Consider the following 22,088-nt stretch of genomic DNA (forward strand, 5'->3'; position numbering starts at 1 on the left):
TCAATGTAACAACATGACAGTAAGGATCCCTGTCAGTGTTCAGGCTGAGGTACCTGGGAAGGTCCTGTTAGGGAATGACCTAAGAACTCTAGGAGTAGTGTCACATACCCCCAGGCCTCCCAGTATGGAGAAGCAGAACTTAACCAAATTGGCTAGAAAGGCTACCTTGAAGGACCCTTCTAAGCCTGTGGGACCCTCTACTGAGAACCCCACTACAAGCCCTGGTGTTAGTAAGTTGACCTCTAACCCAGGCACATTTCAGGATAGTATGCTAGGAACATGGGCGCCCCAACCAAGCTCCATCATTGTTCCCCTAGTCTCAGAGTCTCTGACTCCCCCTGCTTCTGAGGAAGAGGTGGATAGACCAACTAGGCCCCTATCTGGACCTGAGAGAACTGGTAATTCTCAGTGCTGGTGGAAAACCAGAAAAGAAAAGTCTAAGGCCAAAAACCTTCAGACTGTTGGACCTTCTACTGAAGACCCCAACTCAAATCCTAATATTAGGGGGGAAACTCCTAAAATAGGTAAGGGTAGATCTAAGAGGAAGGGGAAGCAGGTACATTGCCTAACCCCAACCCCTCCAACCAAGAGGCCTAAGACCCAACCTGCTCCCACAAGAGAGGTGGTGAGGAACCTTGGAGGCCCCTCTAGATCTAAGGGAATCCTTTATAAGGACCCCTTGAAAAAGCCTAACATAGGTTCAGAAGTTGTACCAACTTCTGAGGGACTGGTCAACCAGATCCCCTATAACAAAAAGACTGATGTTCCTCAAAGGGTCTGTAGGTCCGTTAGCTTGCAGAAGAAAACCTTTGAGTTCTCCATTGAACATAGGTCAAGGTGTCACCATCAAAATGCTGATGGACTCTCTAGGATGTATATCATCGACTAGAGGTATGAGGTTCATCCAGGAGTGGATTAAATCCTCCTGTCCCTTAGTCTGGGGGGGGCGAGTGTTAGGGAGAATTCTCTGTTTAGGCTGAATTTCCCTACCTAGTGAGTCCCCCAGCAGCTTTGCTGGATTTCTGGGGTTTAATTTTTTTCTCCTGCCAAGAGTGAGACTCTTTTACCCTCACTCTTGGACATGTTGAAGTGTGTTTTCTTGGTTAAACCTTGTGTTGAATGGGCTATGGGGTCTCTTACTCCATAGGGCCTCATGTATTTTTGTGATATGGGTCACACAGCACCCTCTGTGCCGTGACCCAGGGGTGTCCTAGGGACTCCCCAACATAGACTCCATACCCTGGGACTGACTACTGTCTCCCAGGGCATGTAAAGTCACCAAAGGCTTTGCTAGTCTTGAATCCTGAACAGAACCAGTACAAACCATCATATTGTGGACGTACTGGCTGGGGCAATTCGATTGCCCCAGGGTCTGTTAGTCGAGGGGGCACGTCTCCGTCCCCCCTGATCGAGTTTTGGCTGGTGGCAGTGGAAACTACTTTTTATATTCGACCGCGAATATTTCCCTATGGGATTTCCCATTGTTTTAGGCTAACACATTTAATTATTTATTTACGGTAGCCTTAAACATACCGCCGGTTTATATATTTATTTTTATAACTCCGGTTGGGACTTTTTGCCAAAACTTGATTCTAAAATGGCGTTGGTGTTCGCCTCTGTAACTCTGACCCAAAGTGGAGCCCTTTGTTCCACTTTTGGCGGGCTTCTCCACAGAAGCCCTCCAAAGTGGTGCCACTCTGTCTGGGGTACTTAGGAGGGGTGGAGGGGGATTTAGGCACCCTGGACTGAGTTACCTTGGTAAACTCAAGTCGCACTCCGTCCTGATTGGCCCAAGTGGTGAGCCGCCCGGCTCACCACTTAGCATGGTTGAGTGACAGCTAGGCTGGGTGAATGGGGGTTTGCTGCATAAAAGCAGGGCTTTGGGGACTGGGACTTCAGAAGTCGCCACAGGACCAAGAATCCGACGAGGGAAGAGCTGAGCCGACCTGCTTCGACGACACCACCCGGTGGAGCCCTGCTGAACCGTCTCACCACTTTTTCCCGACGACCGAGGAGAACTCTTAACGGAGTGGCTCCTTCCCTTGACTGGTGGGGACAACCAGTTTTCGCCTTCTTTCCGTTCTTTGAGGTATCTCGTGGCCGCCTTGCCTGTGCCAAGCACCCCGGCAACCGGAATACCACACTTTACCCCCATACCGCGAAAGTCGGTACCAACCCTTTAACCGGAGGACTCCGCGGCTGGTTTCTTCCCGGGCAGTGCAACGACCCTCTTCTTCTGCTCTTCAGCGAGAACTTCTTCTCCCCTGACCGACGTCGAGCTCTGCTGCCACTGCCTGGAACAACTGCCACCGCTGGAGGATCCTTTCCGCTTAAGGTACTGTGTTCTGCCTGGCTTCCCTTGCTACCGACTGTACGGGGTAGATTTAGTCCCCGGCTTTCGAACCTGGGAGTGCCTGGGACACTTTGGCTAAACTTTCTGAGCCACTCTAACCTCTTTTTGACTCTTTGCAAGACTTTGAATCTCTAACTAACAGTGTGATCTTGGGCACATTTTCGCTCCGGCTACTCTAAGAGTGGGCCCTGCCTAGTGACTTTTGCTCACCTGTGACTTTATTCTTCTTTAAGCCTATTGCAAGTGCTCTGGACCTTAGAGTGGTGTGTCTAACCCATTTCTGTTTTTTCTCTCCCTTTCTTGGAAACTACTAGAGTGTCATCTAACGTTAAGCACTCACCTCTGTTTTAATTAAGTGGTGTTTACTTAGAGTTGTCTAGATAGGAGAAAGGATTGAATCTACTTTCATTATAACTGTGTTGAAGTGCTTTTACTATATTTTTGCTAGAGTGTTTTTAACTTATGTGTATTTTAAATAAATAACTATATACTTTTGAAACCAAGCTCTGGTCAGTGTTTGCTTGTGCTATTGTGTTTTGGTACATATTGTGTATACTTTACATACTGCCTAACTCTTCTTGAGAGAAGTCTGACTGCTCAGCCACAGCTACCAGGTAAATCTGGGTGGTACGGACTGCTACCAAAGGGGTTTACTGCTCTACCTGTAGTCTTAAATCTTTTGCAGTGTTCCCCAAGGGAACTGCACAGGTTTCTGCCTAACACCCCCACCCCCGCTCATGCCCCGTGTCTCTCTCCTGTTGCCCCCCACCCCCTGCTCATGCCCCGTGTCTGTCTCCTGTACCCCCCCACCCCCCGCTCATGCTCGTGTCTGTCTCCTGTACCCCCCCACCCCCCCGCTCATGCCCCATGTCTGTCTCCTGTTGCCCCCCCTGCTCATGCCCCGTGTCTGTCTCCTGTTCCCCCCACCCGCCCATGTCCCGTGTCTCTCTCCTGTTGCCCCCACCCCCCGCTCATGCCCCGTGTCTGTCTCCTGTACCCCCCACCCCCCGCTCATGCCCTGTGTCTCTCTCCTATTGCCCCCCACCCCCTGCCCATGCCCCTTGTCTGTCTCCAGTACCCCCCCACCCCCCGCTCATGCCCCATGTCTCTCTCCTGTTGCCCTCCACTACCCCGCTCATGCCCCGTGTCTGTCTTCTGTACCCCCCACCCCCGCTCTTGCCCCGTGTCTCTTTCCCCCTCCCACCCACCCCCGCTCTTGCCCCATGTCTCTTTCCCCCTGCCGCCCACCCACGCTCTTGCCCCGTGTCTCTCTCCCTCCCGCCCACCCCCGCTCTTGCCCCGTGTCTTTCACCCTCCCGCACACCCCCACTCTTGCCCCGTGTCTATCACCCTCCCGCCCACCACCGCTCTTGCCCCGTGTGTCTCTCCCCCTCCCGCCCACCCCCCGCTCATGCCCCGCATGTCTCTCCACTCCCCCCACCCCCCTCTCATGCCTCGTGTCTGTCTCCCTACCCCCCACCCCCACTCTTGCCCCATGTGTCTGTCTCCCTCCCCCCCACCCCTGCTCATGCCCCGTGTGTCTGTCTCCCTCCCCCCCACCCCTGCTCTTGCCCCGTGTCTCTTTCCCCCTCCCGCCCACCCCCGCTCTTGCCCCGTGTCTCTTTCCCACTCCCGCCCACCCCGGTCTTGCCCCGTGTCTCTTTGCCCCTCCCGCCCACCCCCGCTCTTGCCCCGTGTCTCTTTCCCCCTCCCGCCTACCCCCGCTCTTGCCCCATGTCTCTTTCCCCCTCCCGCCCACCCCCGATCTTGGCCCGTGTCTCTTTCCCCCTCCCACCCACCCCCGCTCTTGCCCCGTGTCTCTTTCCCCCTCCCGCCCACCCCCGCTCTTGCCCTGTGTCTCTTTCCCCCTCCCACCCACCCCCGCTCTTGCCCCGTGTCTCTTTCCCCCTCCCGCCCACCCCCGCTCTTGCCCCATGTCTCTTTCCCCCTGCCGCCCACCCACGCTCTTGCCCCGTGTCTTTCGTCCCTCCTGCCCACCCCCGCTCTTGCCCCGTGTCTTTCACCCTCCTGCCCAGCCCCGCTCTTGCCCCGTGTCTATCACCCTCCCGCCCACCACCGCTCTTGCCCCGTGTGTCTCTCCCCCTCCCACCCACCCCCGATCATGCCCCGTGTCTCTCTCCCTCCCCCCCACCCCTGCTCATGCCGCGTGCGTCTCTCTCCCTCCCCACCACCCCCCCGCTCATGCCCTCTGTGTCTCTCTCCCCTTACCCCCACCCCCCGCTCATGCCCCGTGTGTCTCTCTCCCTCCCCCCACCCCCGCTCATGCCCCATGTGTCTCTCTCCCTCCCGCCCACCCCCCGCTCATGCCCTGTGTGTCTCTCTCCCTCCCGCCCACCCCCCGCACATGCCCCGTTTGTCTCTCTCCCTCCCGCCCACCCCCCACTCATGCCCTGTGTGTCTCTCTCCCTCCCGCCCACCCCGCACTCATGCCCCGTGTGTCTCTCTCCCTCCCACCCACCCCCCGCTCATGCCCCGTGTGTCTCTCTCCCTCCCCCCACCCCCCGCTCATGCCCCATGTATCTCTCTCCCTCCCCCCACCCCCGCTCATGCCCCGTGTGTCTCTCTCCCCTTCCCCCACCCCCCGCTCATGCCCCATGTCTGTCTCCTGTTCCTCCCACCCCCCGCTCATGTCCGTGTGTCTTTCTCCCTCCCGCCCACCGCCGGCTCATGTCCGTGTGTCTTTTGCCCTCCCGCCCACCCCCCGCTCATGTCCGTGTGTCTTTCTCCCTCCCGCCCACCCCCCGCTCATGTCTGTGTGTCTTGCTCCCTCCCGCCCACCCCCCGCTCATGTCTGTGTGTCTTTCTCCCTCCCGCCCTCCGCCGGCTCATGTCCGTGTGTCTTTCTCCCTCCTGTCCACCCCCCCTCTCATGTCCGTGTGTCTTTCTACCTCCCGCCCACCCCTGCTCATGTCCGTGTGTCTTTTTCCCTCCCGCCCACCGCCGGCTCATGTCCGTGTGTCTTTCTCCCTCCCGCCCAACCCCCGCTCATGTCCGTGTGTCTTTCTCCCTCCTGCCCACCCCCCGCTCATGTCCGTGTGTCTTTCTACGTCCCGCCCACCCCCTGCTCATGTCCGTGTGTCTTTCTCCCTCCCGCCCACCCCCCGCTCATGTCCGTGTGTCTTTCTCCCTCCCGCCCCCGCTCATGTCCGTGTGTCTTTCTCCCTCCCGCCCACCCCCCGCTCATGTCCGTGTGTCTTTCTCCCTCCCGCCCACCCCCCGCTCATGTCCGTGTGTCTTTCTCCCTCCCACCCACCCCCCGCTCGTGCCCCGCTCGTCTCTCCCAACCGCCCACCCCCCGCTCTTGCCCCGTGTGTCTCTCCCACGCCCGTGTGTCTCTACCACCCGCTGCTCATGTCCGTGTGTCTCTCCCCACCCGCCGCCCACCCCCGCTCATGTGCGTATGTCTCTCACCACCTGCCGCCCACCCCCCGCTCATGTCCGTGTGCCTCTCCCCACCCCCGCTCATGTCCGTGTGTCTCTCCCTACCCCCGCTCATGTCCGTGTGTCTCTCCCCACCCGCCGCCCACCCCCCGCTCATGCCCCGTGTGTCTCTCCCCACCCGCCGCCCACCCCCCGCTCATGCCCCATGTGTCTCTCCCCCTCCCGCCCACCCCCGCTCATGCCCCGTGTGTCTCTCCCCCTTCCGCCCACCCCCCGCTCATGCCCCGTGTGTCTCTCCCCCTCCCGCCCACCCCCCGCTCATGCCTTGTGTTGTCTCCCTACCCCCCACCCCCACTCTTGCTCCGTATGTCTGTCTCCCTCCCCCCCACCCCCGCTCTTGCCCCGTGTGTCTGTCTCCCTCCCCCCACCCCCGCTCTTGCCCCGTGACTCTTTCCCCCTCCCGCCCACCCCGCTCTTGCTCCGTGTCTCTTTCCCACTCCCGCCCACCCCCGCTCTTGCCCCGTGTCTCTTTCCCCCTCCCGCCCACCCCCGCTCTTGCCCTGTGTCTCTTTCCCCCTCCCGCCCACCCCCGATCTTGGCCCGTGTCTCTTTCCCCCTCCCGCCCACCCCCGCTCTTGCCCCGTGTCTCTTTCCCCCACCCGCCCACCCCCGCTCTTGCCCCGTGTCTCTTTCCCCCTCCCGCCCACCCCCGCTCTTGCCCCGTGTCTCTTTCCCCCTCCCACCCACCCCCACTCTTGCCCCGTGTCTCTTTCCCCCTGCCGCCCACCCACGCTCTTGCCCCGTTTCTTTCTCCCTCCCGCCCACCCCTGCTCTTGCCCCGTGTCTTTCACCCTCCCGCCCACCACCGTTCTTGCCCTGTGTGTCTCTCCCCCTCCCGCCCACCCCCGATCATGCCCCATGTCTCTCTCCCTCCCGCCCACCCCCCACTCATGCCCCGTGTGTCTCTCTCCCTCCCCCCACCCCCCACTCATGCCCCGTGTGTCTCTCTCCCTCCCACCCACCCCCCGCTCATGCCCCGTGTGTCTCTCTCCCTCTCCCCACCCCCCGCTCATGCCCCATGTATCTCTCTCCCTCCCCCCACCCCCGCTCATTCCCCGTGTGTCTCTCTCCCCTTCCCCCACCCCCCGCTCATGCCCCATGTCTGTCTCCTATTCCTCCCACTCCCCGCTCATGTCCGTGTGTCTTTCTCCCTCCCTCCCGCCCACCCCCCGCTCTTGTCCGTGTGTCTTTCTCCCTCCCGCCCACCCCCCGCTCATGTCCGTGTGTCTTTCTCCCTCCCGCCCACCCCCCGCTCATGTCCGTGTGTCTTTCGCCCTCCCGCCCACCCCCCGCTCATGTCCGTGTGTCTTTCTCCCTCCCGTCCACCCCCCGCTCATGTCTGTGTGTCTTTCTCCCTCCCGCCCACCCCCCGCTCATGTCCGTGTGTCTTGCTCCCTCCCGCCCACCCCCCGCTCATGTCCGTGTGTCTTTCTCCCTCCCGCCCACCGCCGGCTCATGTCCTTGTGTCTTTCTCCCTCCTGCCCACCCCCCCGCTCATGTCCGTGTGTCTTTCTCCCTCCCGCCCACCCATGCTCATGTCCGTGTGTCTTTTTCCCTCCCGCCCACCGCCGGCTCATGTCCGTGTGTCTTTCTCCCTCCCGCCCAACCCCCGCTCATGTCCGTGTGTCTTTCTCCCTCCCCTCCACCCCCCGCTCATGTCCGTGTGTCTTTTTACGTCCCGCCCAACCCCCGCTCATGTCCGTGTGTCTTTCTCCCTCCCGCCCACCCCCCGCTCATGTCCGTGTGTCTTTCTCCCTCCCGCCCACCCCCCGCTCATGTCCGTGTGTCTTTCTCCCTCCCGCCCACCCCCCGCTCATGTCCGTGTGTCTTTCTCCCTCCCGCCCACCCCCCGCTCATGCCCTGCTCGTGCCCCGCTCGTCTCTCCCAACCGCCCACCCCCCGCTCTTGCCCCGTGTGTCTCTCCCACCCCCGTGTGTCTCTACCAGCCGCTGCTCATGTCCGTGTGTCTCTCCCCACCCGCCGCCCACCCCCCGCTCATGTCCGTATGTCTCTCACCACCTGCCGCCCACCCCCCGCTCATGTCGTGTGCCTCTCCCCACCCCCGCTCATGTCCGTATGTCTCTCCACACCCCCGCTCATGTCCGTGTGTCTCTCCCCACCCGCCGCCCACCCCCCGCTCATGCCCAGTGTGTCTCTCCCCACCCGCCACCCACCCCCCGCTCATGCCCCGTGTGTCTCTCCCCCTCCCGCCCACCCCCGCTCATGCCCCGTGTGTCTCTCCCCCTCCCGCCCACCCCCCGCTCATGCCCTGTGTGTCTCTCCCCCCCGCCCACCCCCCGCTCATGCCCCGCGTGTCTCTCCCCTCCCCCACCCCCCGCTCATGCCTCGTGTTGTCTCCCTACCCCCCACCCCCACTCTTGCTCCGTGTGTCTGTCTCCCTCCGCCCACCCGGTCTTGCCCCGTGTGTCTGTCTCCCTCCCCCCCACCCCTGCTCTTGCCCCGTGTCTCTTTCCCCCTCCCGCCCACCCCCGCTCTTGCCCCGTGTCTCTTTCCCCCTCCCACCCACCCCCGCTCTTGCCCCGTGTCTCTTTCCCCCTCCCACCCACCCCCGCTCTTGCCCCGTGTCTCTTTCCCCCTGCCACCCACCCACGCTCTTGCCCCATTTCTTTCTCCCTCCCGCCCACCCCCGCTCTTGCCCCGTGTCTATCACCCTCCCGCCCACCACCGCTCTTGCCCCGTGTGTCTCTCCCCCTCCCGCCCACCCCCGATCATGCCCCATGTCTCTCTCCCTCCCCCCCACCCCCCACTCATGCCGCGTGCGTCTCTCTCCCTCCCCACCACCCCCCCGCTCATGCCCTTTGTGTCTCTCTCCCCTTACCCCCACCCCCCGCTCATGCCCCGTGTGTCTCTCTCCCTCCCCCCACCCCCGCTCATGCCCCATGTGTCTCTCTCCTTCCCGCCCACCCCCCACACATGCCCCATTTGTCTCTCTCCCTCCCGCCCACCCCCCACTCATGCCCCGTGTGTCTCTCTCCCTCCCGCCCACCCCCCACTCATGCCCCTTGTGTCTCTCTCCCTCCCGCCAACTCATGCCCCATGTGTCTCTCTCCCTCCCCCCACCCCCCGCTCATGCCCCATGTATCTCTCTCCCTCCCCCAACCCCCGCTCATGCCCCGTGTGTCTCTCTCCCCTTCCCCCACCCCCCGCTCATGCCCCATGTCTGTCTTCTGTTCCCCCCGCTCATGCCCCGTGTCTGTCTCCTGTTCTCTCCACACCCCGCTGATGCCCCATGTCTGTGTCCTGTTCCCCCCACCCCCGCTCATGCCCCGTGTCTATCTCCTGTTGCCCCCCACCCCTTCCGCTCATGCCCCGTGTCTGTCTCCTGTTCCCCCCACCTGCTCATGCCCCGTGTCTGTCTCCTGTTCCCCCCACACGCTCATGCCCCGTGTCTCTCTCTTGTTGTCCCCACCCCCCTGCTCATGCCCCGTGTTTGTCTCCTGTTCTCCCCACCCCCTGCTCATGCCCCGTGTCTTTTTCCTGTTCCTCCCACCCCCCGCTCATGCCCCGTGTCTGTCTCCTGTTGCCCCCCACCGCCCCGCTCATGCCCCGTGTCTGTTCTCCCCACCCCCCGCTCATGCCTGTGTCTGTTCTTCCCCCCACCCCCCGCTCATGCCCCGTGTCTGTCTCCTGTTCCCCCACCCCTCGCTCATGCCCCGTGTCTGTCTCCTGTTCCCCCCACCCCTGCTCATGCCCCGTGTCTCTCATGTTGCCCCCCACTCCCCGCTCATGCCCCGTGTCTGTCTCCTGTTGCCCCACACCCCCGCTCATGCCCCGTGTCTGTCTCCTGTTGCCCCTCACCCCCCGCTCATGCCCCGTGTCTGTCTCCTGTTGCCCTCCACCCCCCGCTCATGCCCCGTGTCTGTCTCTGTTGTTCCCCCCACCCCTCGCTCATGCCCCGTGTCTGTCTCCTGTTGCCCCCCCCCGCTCATGCCCCGTGTCTGTCTCCGGTTCCCCCCACCCGCTCATGTCCCGTGTCTCTCTCCTGTTGCCCCCCACCCCCCTCTCATGCCCCGTGTCTGTCCCCTGTTCTCCCCACCCCCCGCTCATGCTCCGTGTCTGTCTCCTGTTCCCCTCCACCCCCTGCTCATGCCCCTTGTCTGTCTCCTGTTGCCCTCACCCCCCGCTCGTGCCCCGTGTCTGTCTCCTGTTGCCCCCACCCCCCGCTCCTGCCCTATGTCTCTCTCCTGTTGCCCCCACCCCCCGGTCATGCCCCGTGTCTGTCTCTTCTGTTCCCCCCACCCCCCGCTCATGCCCTGTGTCTGTCTCCTGTTCCCCCCACCCCCGCTCATGCCCCGTGTCTCTCTCCTGTTGCCCCCCACCCCCTGCTCATGCCCCGTGTCTGTCTCCTGTACCCCCCCACCCCCCGCTCATGCTCGTGTCTGTCTCCTGTACCCCCCACACCCCCCGCTCATGCCCCATGTCTGTCTCCTGTTGCCCCCCCTGCTCATGCCCCGTGTCTGTCTCCTGTTCCCCCCACCCGCCCATGTCCCGTGTCTCTCTCCTGTTGCCCCCACCCCCCGCTCATGCCCTGTGTCTGTCTCCTGTACCCCCCACCCCCCCGCTCATGCCCTGTGTCTCTCTCCTATTGCCCCCCACCCCCTGCCCATGCCCCTTGTCTGTCTCCAGTACCCCCCCACCCCCCGCTCATGCCCCATGTCTCTCCCCTGTTGCCCTCCACTACCCCGCTCATGCCCCGTGTCTGTCTTCTGTACCCCCACCCCCCGCTCATGCCCCGTGTCTGTCTCCTGTTCCCCCCACCCCCCGCTCATGCCCCATGTCTGTCTCCTCTTGCTCCCACCCATGCCCCGTGTCTGTCTCCTGTACCCCCCACTCCACGCTCATGCCCGTGTCTCTCTCCTGTTGCCCCCCACACCCCTGCTGATGCCCCGTGTCTGTCTCCTGTTGCCCCCCACCCCCTCGCTCATGCCCCGTGTCTGTCTCCTGTTCTCCCCACCCCCCGCTCATGCCCCGTGTCTGTCTCCTGTTCCTCCCACCCCCGCTCATGCCCTGTGTCTGTCTCCTGTTGCCCCCCACCCCCCGCTCATGCCCCGTGTCTGTCTCCTGTTCTCCCCACCCCCCGCTCATGCTCCGTGTCTGTCTCCTGTTCCCCCCCACACCCCGCTCATGCCCCGTGTCTGTCTCCTGTTGCCCCCCACCCCCCGCTCATGCCCCGTGTCTGTCTCCTGTTGCCCCCCACCCCCCGCTCATGCCCCGTGTCTGTCTCCTGTTGCCCCCCACCCCCCGCTCATGCCCCGTGTCTGTCTCCTGTTGCCCCCCACCCCCTGCTCATGCCCCGTGTCTGTCTCCTGTTGCCCCCACCCCCCGCTCATGCCCTGTGTCTGTCTCCTGTTGCCCCCCACCCCCTGCTCATGCCCCGTGTCTGTCTCTGTTGTTCCCCCACCCCCGCTCATGCCCCGTGTCTGTCTCCTGTTCCCCCCACCCCCCGCACATGCCCCGTGTCTCTCTCCTGTTGCCCCCCACCCCCCGCTCATGCCCCGTGTCTGTCTCCTGTACCCCCCCATCCCGCTCATGCCCCATGTCTGTCTCCTGTACCCCCCAGCCCCCGCTCATGCCCCGTGTATGTCTCCTGTTGCCCCCCCACTCATGCCCCGTGTCTGTCTCCTGTTCCCCCCACCCACTCATGTTCCATGTCTCTTTCCTGTTGCCCCCGACTCCCCCGCTCTTGCCCCGTGTCTTTCACCCTCCCGCCCACCCCCGCTCTTGCCCCGTGTCTATCACCCTCCCGCCCACCGTCGCTCATGCCCCTTGTGTCTCTCCCCCTCCCGCCCACCCCCGATCATGCCCCGTTTGTCTCTCTCCCTTCCCCCCACCCCCCGCTCATGTCGCGTGCGTCTCTCTCCTTCCCCCCACCCCCTGCTCATGCCCCGTGTTTCTCTCTCCCGCCCCCCAAACCCCCCAATCCCCCTTGTGTCTCTCTCGCTCCCGCCCACCCCCAGCTCATGCCCCGTGTCTCTCTCCCTCCCGCCCACCCCCCGCACATGCCCCGTATGTCTCTCTCCCACCCGCCCACCCCCCACTCATGCCCCGTGTGTCTCTCTCCCTCCCGTCCACCCCCCGCTCATGCCCCGTGTGTCTCTCTCCCTCCCCCCACCCCCCGCTCATGCCCCGTGTATCTCTCTCCCTCCCCCCACCCCCGCTCATGCCCCTTGTGTCTCTCTCCCCTTCCCCCACCCCCGCTCATGCCCCATGTCTGTCTTCTGTTCCCCCCGCTCATGCCCCGTGTCTGTCTCCTGTTCTCTCCACACCCTGCTCATGCCCCATGTCTGTGTCCTGTTCCCCCCACCCCCCGCTCATGCCCCATGTCTGTCTCCTGTTCCCCCCACCCGCTCATGCCCCGTGTCTGTCTCCTGTTCCCCCCACACGCTCATGCCCCGTGTCTCTCTCTTGTTGCCCCCCACCCCCCGCTCATGCCCTGTGTTTGTCTCCTGTTCTCCCCAACCCCTGCTCATGCCCCGTTTATTTTTCCTGTTCCTCCCACCCCCCGCTCATGCCCTGTGTCTGTCTGCTGCTGCCCCCCACCGCCCCGCTCATGCCCCGTGTCTGTTCTCCCCACCCCCCACTCATGCCCGTGTCTGTTGTTCCCCCACCCCCCTCTCATGCCCCGTGTTGTCTCCTATTCCCCCCACCCCCGCTCATGTCCCGTGTCTCTCCTGTTGCCCCCCATCCCCGCTCATGCCCCGTGTCTCTCCTGTTGCCCCCCACCCCCCGCTCATGCCCCGTGTCTCTCCTGTTGCCCCCCACCCCCCGCTCATGCCCTGTGTCTGTCTCCTGTTGCCCCCCACCCCCCCTCATGCCCTGTGTCTGTCTCCTGTTGCCCCTCATGCCCCGTGTCTGTCTCCTGTTGCTCCTCACCCCCCGCTCATGCCCCGTGTCTGTCTCCTGTTGCCCTCCACCCCCCGCTCATGCCCCATGTCTGTCTCTGTTGTTCTCCCCCCACCCCCCGCTCATGCCCCGTGTCTGTCTCCTGTTCCCCCCACCCCCTGCTCATGCCCCGTGTCTCTCTCCTGTTGCCCCCCACCCCCGCTCATGCCCCATGTCTGTCTCCTGCACCCCCCACCGCCCGCTCATGCCCCGTGTCTGTCTCCTGTTGCCCCCCCCGCTCATGCCACGTGTCTGTCTCCGGTTCCCCCCACCTGCTCATGTCCCGTGTCTCTCTCCTGTTGCCCCCCACCCCCCGCTCATGCCCCGTGTCTGTCTCCTGTTGCCCCCCACCCCCCTCTCATGCCCCGTGTCTGTCTCCTGTTCTCCCCACCCCCCGCTCATGCTCCGTGTCTGTCTCCTGTTCCCCCCACCCCCTGCTCATGCCCCGTGTCTGTCTCCTGTTGCCCCCCACCCCCACTCATGCCCCGTGTTTCCCTCGTGTTATCCCCCGCCCCCACTCATGCTCCGTGTCTCCCTCGTGTTCCCCCACCCCCTGCTCATGCCCCTTGTCTCTCTCCTTTCCTCCCCACCCCCGCTCATGTCCCGTATGTGCCCTGTACCCCCCCGCTCATGCCCTGTGTCTCCCTCGTGTTCCTCCCCACCCCCTGCTCATACCCCGTGTCTCCCTCATGTTCCTCCCCACCTGCTTTTTCTTTTTTTTACCACCTGGCATTCCCACTTTGAGGACTTAAGATGTTAGTGGTCTTCATCTATTGAAAAGGATGTTATAGTCACGTTGTACTAATAAAAACCTTGAAAATGTAGTAAAAAAAAAATGTTACAGGGACGTTATGGTTAAGTTGCACTAATAAAAACCTATGAAATTCAATGAAAAAACTTTGTTAAAGGGACGTTATGGTTAAGTTGCGCTACTAAAAACCTATGAAATTCAGTGAAAAAACTTTGTTAAAGGGATGTTATGGTAAATTTGCGCTACTAAAAACCTATGAAATTCAGTGAAAAAACGTTGTCAAAGGAACGTTATGGTTCCAAGTAAAACCGAAAAACCCTTGAAATTCGGCAGTTATGGTAAGCTAAGCAACCATAACTCGCGCCACCACCGTGCACTGCTAAGACTAACACCCAGGACATCAAAGATGACATCACAAATGTCATTGATGACATCACTGATGACATCACATGTCTGGCTCACTCTTTTTTCTTTTGCTGACATATCTAGGCCACATGGTTTTCTTCAGTGACAGTCAGAAACTAAACATTTTATTTTATTTGTTGACGTATCCTTCAAGTAGGTTCTTACAGTAATTCTGTTAGAGTCCAGTCACATCATATGAAACATATACATACGGGAAGACACAAGCTTGAAAGACAGCAATCCTTTTTGTGCATAAAGATAATCAATAGACTTATGAGCACTTTCTGATAGTTCTGTTGTTTTTTTTTAATGGCTGTACTTTCCCTGTGGGTCCAATCACATCAAGTGATACATATACATAGGGTGAATAGCAGCTTTGAAACAGAGCAATCATTTATTTGCATGAAAATAATCAGTTAAGTTATGAATTGTTTCTGCTACTACTTGTGCTTTTTTGCTAACTTCACTTTCCCTGTATATACCCATATTGGTATGTGTTCTTGTGTCTTTGTGTTTTGTCTATAGTAATGTTTTATTAGCTACATATTACATATTTCACAGTACACAAAAATCTATTAAGAAAACAATTATCATTTCATTATTCAACATATTAACATTACGAATATTATACCTTCATCTTGTACACTGCACACCATGTTATGTTTCTGTATCAGTAGCTTAGTATACTAGATAGAACCCCATAATAGAATGCTATTTATATCAATGCATCGTTCAATGCACTAATTAGGGTATGATATTTATTGCAATGATCCTTGACACTTGTTTCGCAACATTATAATAAGAATCCCTTGTACACATATTTCATGAAAAGTACATACACATGTGATGTCATCAGTGATGTCATCAATGACATTTGTGATGTCATCTTTGATGTCCTGGGTGTTAGTCTTAGCAGTGCACGGTGGTGGCGCGAGTTATGGTTGCTTAGCTTACCATAACTGGCGAATTTCAAGGGTTTTTCGGTTTTACTTGGAACCATAACGTTCCTTTGACAAAGTTTTTTCACTGAATTTCATAGGTTTTTAGTAGCGCAACTTTACCATAACGTCCCTTTAACAAAGTTTTTTCACTGAATTTCATAGGTTTTTAGTAGCGCAACTTAACCTTTAACAAAGTTTTTTCATTGAATATATATATATATATCACACTATTTATTATTTATACAAGGATCACCAATGGGGTGATGTTACAATCAACAATCTCTTTAATCAGAAGGAGTATGGATAGGAAAAATAATGCAGCATAGAATAAAACTTTGTGTGGGTTCAGTCAAATGCAATGTCACTCTTTCCCCCAGCACACTACTCAATCCCCCCAATATGCAGTATAAAGAGATGGAAGGAGAAAAAAACAGGTTTCAGGGATACACCCTCAACAAATACAGTTTCAATCCCAATTTCCCCCAGCAAACTCAGAGAGAAACAGAAATGATTGCAAATGGGTCAAATGCTTTGGAATGTGGCTTTAAATGAATGGTTAAAACACTGAAAAAAATGATTTAATTCACTAAATTGGATTCAAAACTAGTGGGAGCCACTTTGTATAGTTTCAGATAAACACTAGCAATGATTATTGAGTCACTAGCAGATTGAACACTTGATTCTGAGGTTGGATGCAAGGAACAGCTGTTTTACACGTGATGAAATTGAGCCAAACGAAAATTTCTGGCAAATCTTTGCACGCGCGGGAAGCGCGATTGTGGAAAAACTAGAAGGAGTTGAATTTGTTGGAAAGCTGAGGATGTTATCTTCAATTTGACAGTTACATTTAGTTTCTAGCATACACGGTACGGGAGTTATGAAGGTTTTTGTAGAGGTCGTTTTTTCTCAGAAAGGGTCAAGATTTTCAAATGAAAGATGCGCTTTTGAACATTACAAACAAGATTTCTTTACACTAAAGAGACTATGAAGCCACAAGCTACATGACAGCGCAGCCACCAGCCCAGGATATCACTGGTTGATTTGGCCAGCCGAGACGCTTACCTTTCTTCAGAAAATATATCAGCGCCAAGATGATATTATTACTAGCATTACCAAAGGACTATAGGAATGAGAAAAAGATTGAGGAAAGACAAAAGATTTTCTACAATGCAGTTCTGGATATGATAGAATGGTTGGGATAGGATTACTTATGAATAAGGTACTTGTTATGGACAATTCTATGCTATAGATACTCACTTCTACTGTTTGGAATGGGCCCATCAGGGATCTTGTCAAAGATTTCTGGACTGGAATTCTGCTAGCCCACCGGACGGAACTCAGGGCGCTCAGTTTCTGCACTCAGCACGGCACTCTGGACACTGCACTGCACTCTGGACTGGATCTGACGGGTTGGTTCTGGTTCACAGCTATCTGGTTATAGCTCTGCTCTACTAGTTTGGATCTCTGGATTCTAGCAAGAATTCTTAGCAAGAAAGCAGAAACAGCACAGCCAGGCTGTTCTTTTTGTTTTTTGTTTCCCATTGAAGGTCTGGGGTAAAATCTGGTTTCAGGATTCTGAAAGGTCAAGCTGAGAAGGGTTCAGCTTTGGAAATGGGCCTTTCTGCTTTCAAAAGTTCTGGAGTCTTGGATATGGATTCCTCTTGCAAAGTGCTCAGCCAGCAATCAGTTGATGGGTGAATGTGTGTGTCTCTGGGTCCTTAACTGTCTCTATTTATGTATTTCCCTAAGGGGTGGATAGGCTGAGTTATACTAGGCACACCCTCTAGGAATCCTATTGGTTAGGGTCTATCCTCTCCCCTGATTTGAGAAGAAAACCTGGTGTCATGATGATGCTGTATTTTACAATCCAGGGAGAACCTCCCCTTTGTTTCTGCACAGTAAATCTATTTTTCATATAAAGCATATTTACAATATTACCAACATGCTAGCAATAACATATTTACATCACAGATTTAGTAGAGCAAGTATTCATCCGAGTCTCATCTCGGTGAGAGCTTCAGTTCAGATTTGACAGTTTTTTGCACTTTTGGTCGGGTACCCAATGTCAGATTTGTCCACATTATACATATATGAGCATGCCATCTGGGCATAATCCTGTAAAGTTTCATATTTCTAGCATCATCACAATTGCTACAAAACCACAATTTCTGTAGTCATGTCCCTGAACATAGCACAGAGCTCTGAGTAGTTTCAAAATGTGACCATAATTTTCATGTTAACAACACTACATTTTACAGATTTTTACAATTTTGCAGTTCTCTGTCAGTCTTTTTCAAAAAGATACTTTCTTGTGGTTTAAGGATACACATATCTGTCTGTCCCGCCCCCAAAGTTTTGATGGGCCAAGAGTAATCCAGGCCTCTCTTCCTGCTGGCAGGAGTTCTTGTTGACACTTTAATTTGCATGCCCTCTCAGTCCAGGAAGTCTATTGTCTCTCTCCAGAGCAACAGAGCAAAATCACCTCCCCCCTCCATTAACATCCGACTGAGAGTTCCTGTCATTTTGGAGGGAAGGAGAGGCTGGTGTGTTTCCCAGTGGGGGGAAGCTTTTTTGAAGTTTTGCTGAATCAGGTTACTTTAAGGTAAATTGTTACATTGTTCTTTGTTGAAATTAAAGTTACAATTTTAAAAACAGGCAAACCTATCTCCAATTCCAGTCTTTTTCAAAATAGAAATTAAATAGTGGCAACCTATATTGCTTTTGATGGCAAGTCACTTCTTTTCAACAGTTTGATTTGAATGCACAAGTTTAAACACCTAATGCACTTAACTGACAGCTGTCATCCAGGCAGGCAGCGGTACTGCGCCCATATCTGACAGATTTTCCCAGGCATGCACCTTTTTTTAATGTGGATATTCTTGTGATGAAATCTGCTTCTCCTGAAATTGTGGGCTTATGGGGATTCCTTAAATAAGGTGATAGTTAACACCCAGCAAGGATGTTGGATCTTTTCTGATGTTTGGGAACCATTATTTTGAAATTTCAATAGCCAAGGAAAAACGGATTTTAGAGCACTTCTGGGTATTCCTCGCAATAAAGCACTGCCTTTTCAGGTAGTTTCATTTCCTTCTGTGGGCAGCCCAATGCCAGGTTTTGGCAGTGTGGTCTCCTTTTCTACCACTGACACAGGCAAAGTAGATTGGCAACCAATTTTTTCCGGTTTCACTGCGCACTTCTCAGAGGTTTTAGTGCGCACAGGGCTTTATGCGGCCATTTTGTTGGTTCTGGTGAAAGCAGCACACAGTGATGTCGCAGGGCAGAGCCTAGTGGGTCAATACATCCCACAGGGCAAAGAAATGCTGCATAATTTAACTGTATGTAAATTGACAAATCTTGAAGGACAGCCAATATCTACTCAAAAGAAAACAATGACATTTGCTAATATGTGCTTACAGTTCCTGGGGAAGCTGGTAATAGCTTTGTGCAAACAGCAAATATATGCCTTTTGGCCTTTCAGAGCAATGGCGGTGTGATTTCTGCACACTCTGATACCTATCAGTATCTGCTGTTCTAGCTAATGTGAAACCTCGATTTTTTGGAGAACTTCCAAAATAATTGACAAAGTGTTCCTTTGACCTCATCAGGAAATAGCCAACGTTTCCACCGTGATATGCTATACAAAGTACCAAATGAATCCCAAACCGTGAGGTTGTAAAACCTCCCGACTATCGATGCTGACACAGTTTTGAAATGTCCCACATATATTTTTACACACCCATCACTTACATTGAGAAAAACAAATTATACTCTAAGGGAATTGCTGTACAAAAATACACACAAAATAAACTGATATTCTAATTCGGAGGGTGCATGCCCAGGGGCTTTTAGTTACATTTCATGTGGCATGAATCAAAGTAGGTTCAAAAGGTAAGGGTGGATGTTCACATAGATTAGTACACAATTAGAGAAGATATAATTGACTCAAATCAGTGAAAGGGAGCATAGGCTCAGTCAGATATTAAATTATATAATCATATTTTATTAGTATCAAAAATTACAATAGAATAAAAGTAATTCACACAATAACATCATAAAATGTATATGAACATAGAAAATTCTAAAAGCGGACCTTTGGTACAATGCTGGCCATAAATTATGCCGTCTTGGTATCTCAGGCAGTGCACAATGATCAGTGGAAAGGTGCTAAAATAAAGTGTTTAATCAAAGTAGGGCCTAATCATATTTTGCTGAAGGCACTCATCATTTTTAGTTTTGTCCTACACATCTTATCCATACTCTTTCTGCATGAAGTGCAAATAATGTGAGCCGCCGGCAGAAGGGGTGGCCCACAAGCACCAGCTCTCAGGTGATCATTAAAAAAAAGTAATAAAGAGTCACACTTTTGTCTGTTTTCTGATTGTGAAAGTATTTTCGGCACAGAATTTAAGGACTGAGACTAAAGACTACTCCGCCTCCAAACCACCTCTGAATTTTCGGTTCCATGTCTTTATAACGAATACATAAATAATTAAAACATTTCCAGTGAAAAAAAACCTGTATCCCCAGCTTTATTACCTCTGCAAGACCCCACCATTTTTAATCCCTTCTCCCACCCCTCATATAAACCTTTATCAAAAATTTGAAATTTTTTCCGTTATTTATTTTTCCCTGAAAAAGTTGTTCGATTTTTGTTTTTCGTTATAAACACTGTATACCTAATTTCCATAGTGGAGGTGATGCTTGATTGCATCAGTTTTTTTTTTACACTTGTAAAACCTAGCAGAATTGTGTGTGATGTGTTGTAATCTTTTCCAATCAGTGGTTCCCGAGGTAGGGCTGCAGCTCCTGTCAATCCCGTTGGTACCCCTAGCACTTCCTCTGCAACCCCCAGAGACAGGACCAGTGGCCACTGGCCCATTCAGTTAATTGTTAATCAGTGATTTATTTTAACCCCAGTGTGGTTTGCTTTGTAAAACACATGTTAGCCTTAAATAAATCACTTTGTTTGTTATGCTTAGTGACTATGAACAAACAACTCATGCAGGAGCGAGACTTGAATCTAATGCTCTGTTGACATAAGCAATCTGAGGGCAGATTATCAAAACTTTGCACTGGTGCAGAAAAGTGGAGCAAATTAGTTTAACACCGATTTTACTACTTAGATAATGTGGGAATGGAGCAAACAGATTTAGCCACAATTTGTATTATATAAACATGTTTTCACAAGGGCAAAAAGCAAGCCAACTGTTTTATTTACTATGTTTGATGAGTAACATGAAAAGAAATATAGCAAACATATTTATGTCTATGTTATGCAGCAAACATAGTGCTGGAACAACATGTCTTACGCACATGGGTCTCCACTAAACAAGGTGTGCCTGGATGGATTGCAACATGATGTTGAAGCACTGGGGATAGAGAAACCTGCTTGCATAGTCGAATTTGCACCTTTTGATGTAGACCTGGACGTCATTGTGAAAAGAGTAGATGCTTAGATCATGTGGTCTCCAGCAAAGTTGAACTCCCAAAGAATGACATTCTCCAGGGAAAGGGACTCAACCCCCCTAATTGAAAGGCTGGAATAAAACAAGTGAACTGGGTTGCCACCTGCACCATTTACCTATTTATTTATTTATTTATTTATTTATTTATTTATTGTGCATTAATGACATAAGATCTCCCAGACTGCTTTACTTATTTGAATGATCTCATTGGGATTACACATAAGCTGAACAAGTAGCTGCAGCAGACCTGCATGAAACCTTCTCAGATTTGAAACAAGAGGTTGGCCAGAGCCATAACTGAGTTGGTTAGAACACATCTTTGATGCAGACTTTAAGGGAAGCCCTATGAAGCACCCAGGTGAGTTTGGAAGATACAAAGCAGGTAGAGTAAGTCGTGATTGTACTTCCGCAGGACTTAAATAACAGCCACTGGAGGTAGAACGTAAGCATCAGGGCTTCATTTTGAGAACCCTCCATAACAGACAATAGGGGATGCATTCCTAAATTATTCAAGTCAGCTTTTCTGCAGACAATGTGGGGGAGCTGACCCTTGATAAAGGCTAGGACGGCTGTACAGGGTCAGAGATGCAATTATGAAATTTCACTCATATATGGAAGAGTGTCTGCTCAAAGTATCTCATCTGGTGTCAGGATCAACATTTATAGATTATTTGGGACCTTGAGGCTTTGACACTTCAAAGGCTGCAAGCTTTCTGACCAGGGACAAACAAACCCAGGTAATCTAATGTCAAATACAGATGGACTCTTTCCTTTGGTCTCCATTATACATGGGAGGGAAGCAAGGCTGGTATCCAAGATGTTCCCTACACAGTTCTCAACAGCCAAAGGAACCAAAAGAGGGGTGGACATATTGCTTAACTGTAATATCTGCTTTAAATTTGATGGATAAGAAATAGGGGTCTCAAGTTAGCTGAGTGGGGAGAAGGCCACAATAGCCTTAATATATGAACCAAATTGAGGGCAGGAGGCTTTTCTTTCATTCTGCTATTGGAACTGTTCTCCTCTGTTGTGTGGTACCTTTTCTTGACAAATGATTTTAATTTAACCACAGATGCCAGCTGGTATAGCTGAAAGACGGCCTCCCTGGGATAATATCAGTACTCTAACGCACAATTCAACTCCAACAAGAGGCAGGTTTGCAAGACGCCTGGAGGGATTTTTTCCATGGGCAACCAGACTTTAGATTGGGTTCACTCCTTAATAAATGATACTTAGATATATGTCAGTGTACCGCATGACCCTATACAGCATTAATACGTCATATTATTTTCTCTGATCATGTTCCAGTATCAGGAGCAATCTGAATGTGCGACAAGGGAGGTGAGACCGAGATTTTGGCAACTTAACTTGACTGTTGAGAGACCCAGTTACCCACCGGGCAAATGCTGCAGAGGTAATGGACCTTTTCCTTGAAAGTGCTGGTCCGTAGAACAAAACAGATACACTATGGGACACCTTCAAGACTACAGTCAGGAATCTGCTGATGGGGAACTGCTCTATGTTATATTAGGCAAGAAGGCTGAAACGCGCGCACCTCGCAAGCTGAATGCAGACATTAAAATAGATCCGTGTTTGCATGTAACACAAGGGGATGTTATGACTATATGTAGGGAAACATGTTCTGTGTTCAGGAGCTAAGTTGACGGTAGGGGCTTGAGGCAGACAACATTGGACAATCATGTTATAGCATGGGTCCTGCTGCTTACACCTGGAAGCTTTAGACACTGGAAGCAAGCAGGGCCATGTGCTTTTGCAAATGCTTTTTTGGTGCCCTGGCTAGTGTGTTG

General features: G+C 53.9%; 1 protein-coding gene across 1 annotated transcript in view; it reads left to right on the forward strand.

Annotated features, from left to right (window-relative positions):
• Positions 1-22,088, forward strand: part of XYLT1 (xylosyltransferase 1) — a 969,342-nt gene that overhangs the window by 558,508 nt on the left and 388,746 nt on the right. The window lies entirely within an intron of this gene.

The sequence above is a fragment of the Ambystoma mexicanum genome, chromosome 2q (genome assembly GCF_040938575.1).
Source record: "Ambystoma mexicanum isolate Mex_15411 chromosome 2q, UKY_AmexF1_1, whole genome shotgun sequence".
NCBI classification, from domain to species: domain Eukaryota; kingdom Metazoa; phylum Chordata; class Amphibia; order Caudata; family Ambystomatidae; genus Ambystoma; species Ambystoma mexicanum.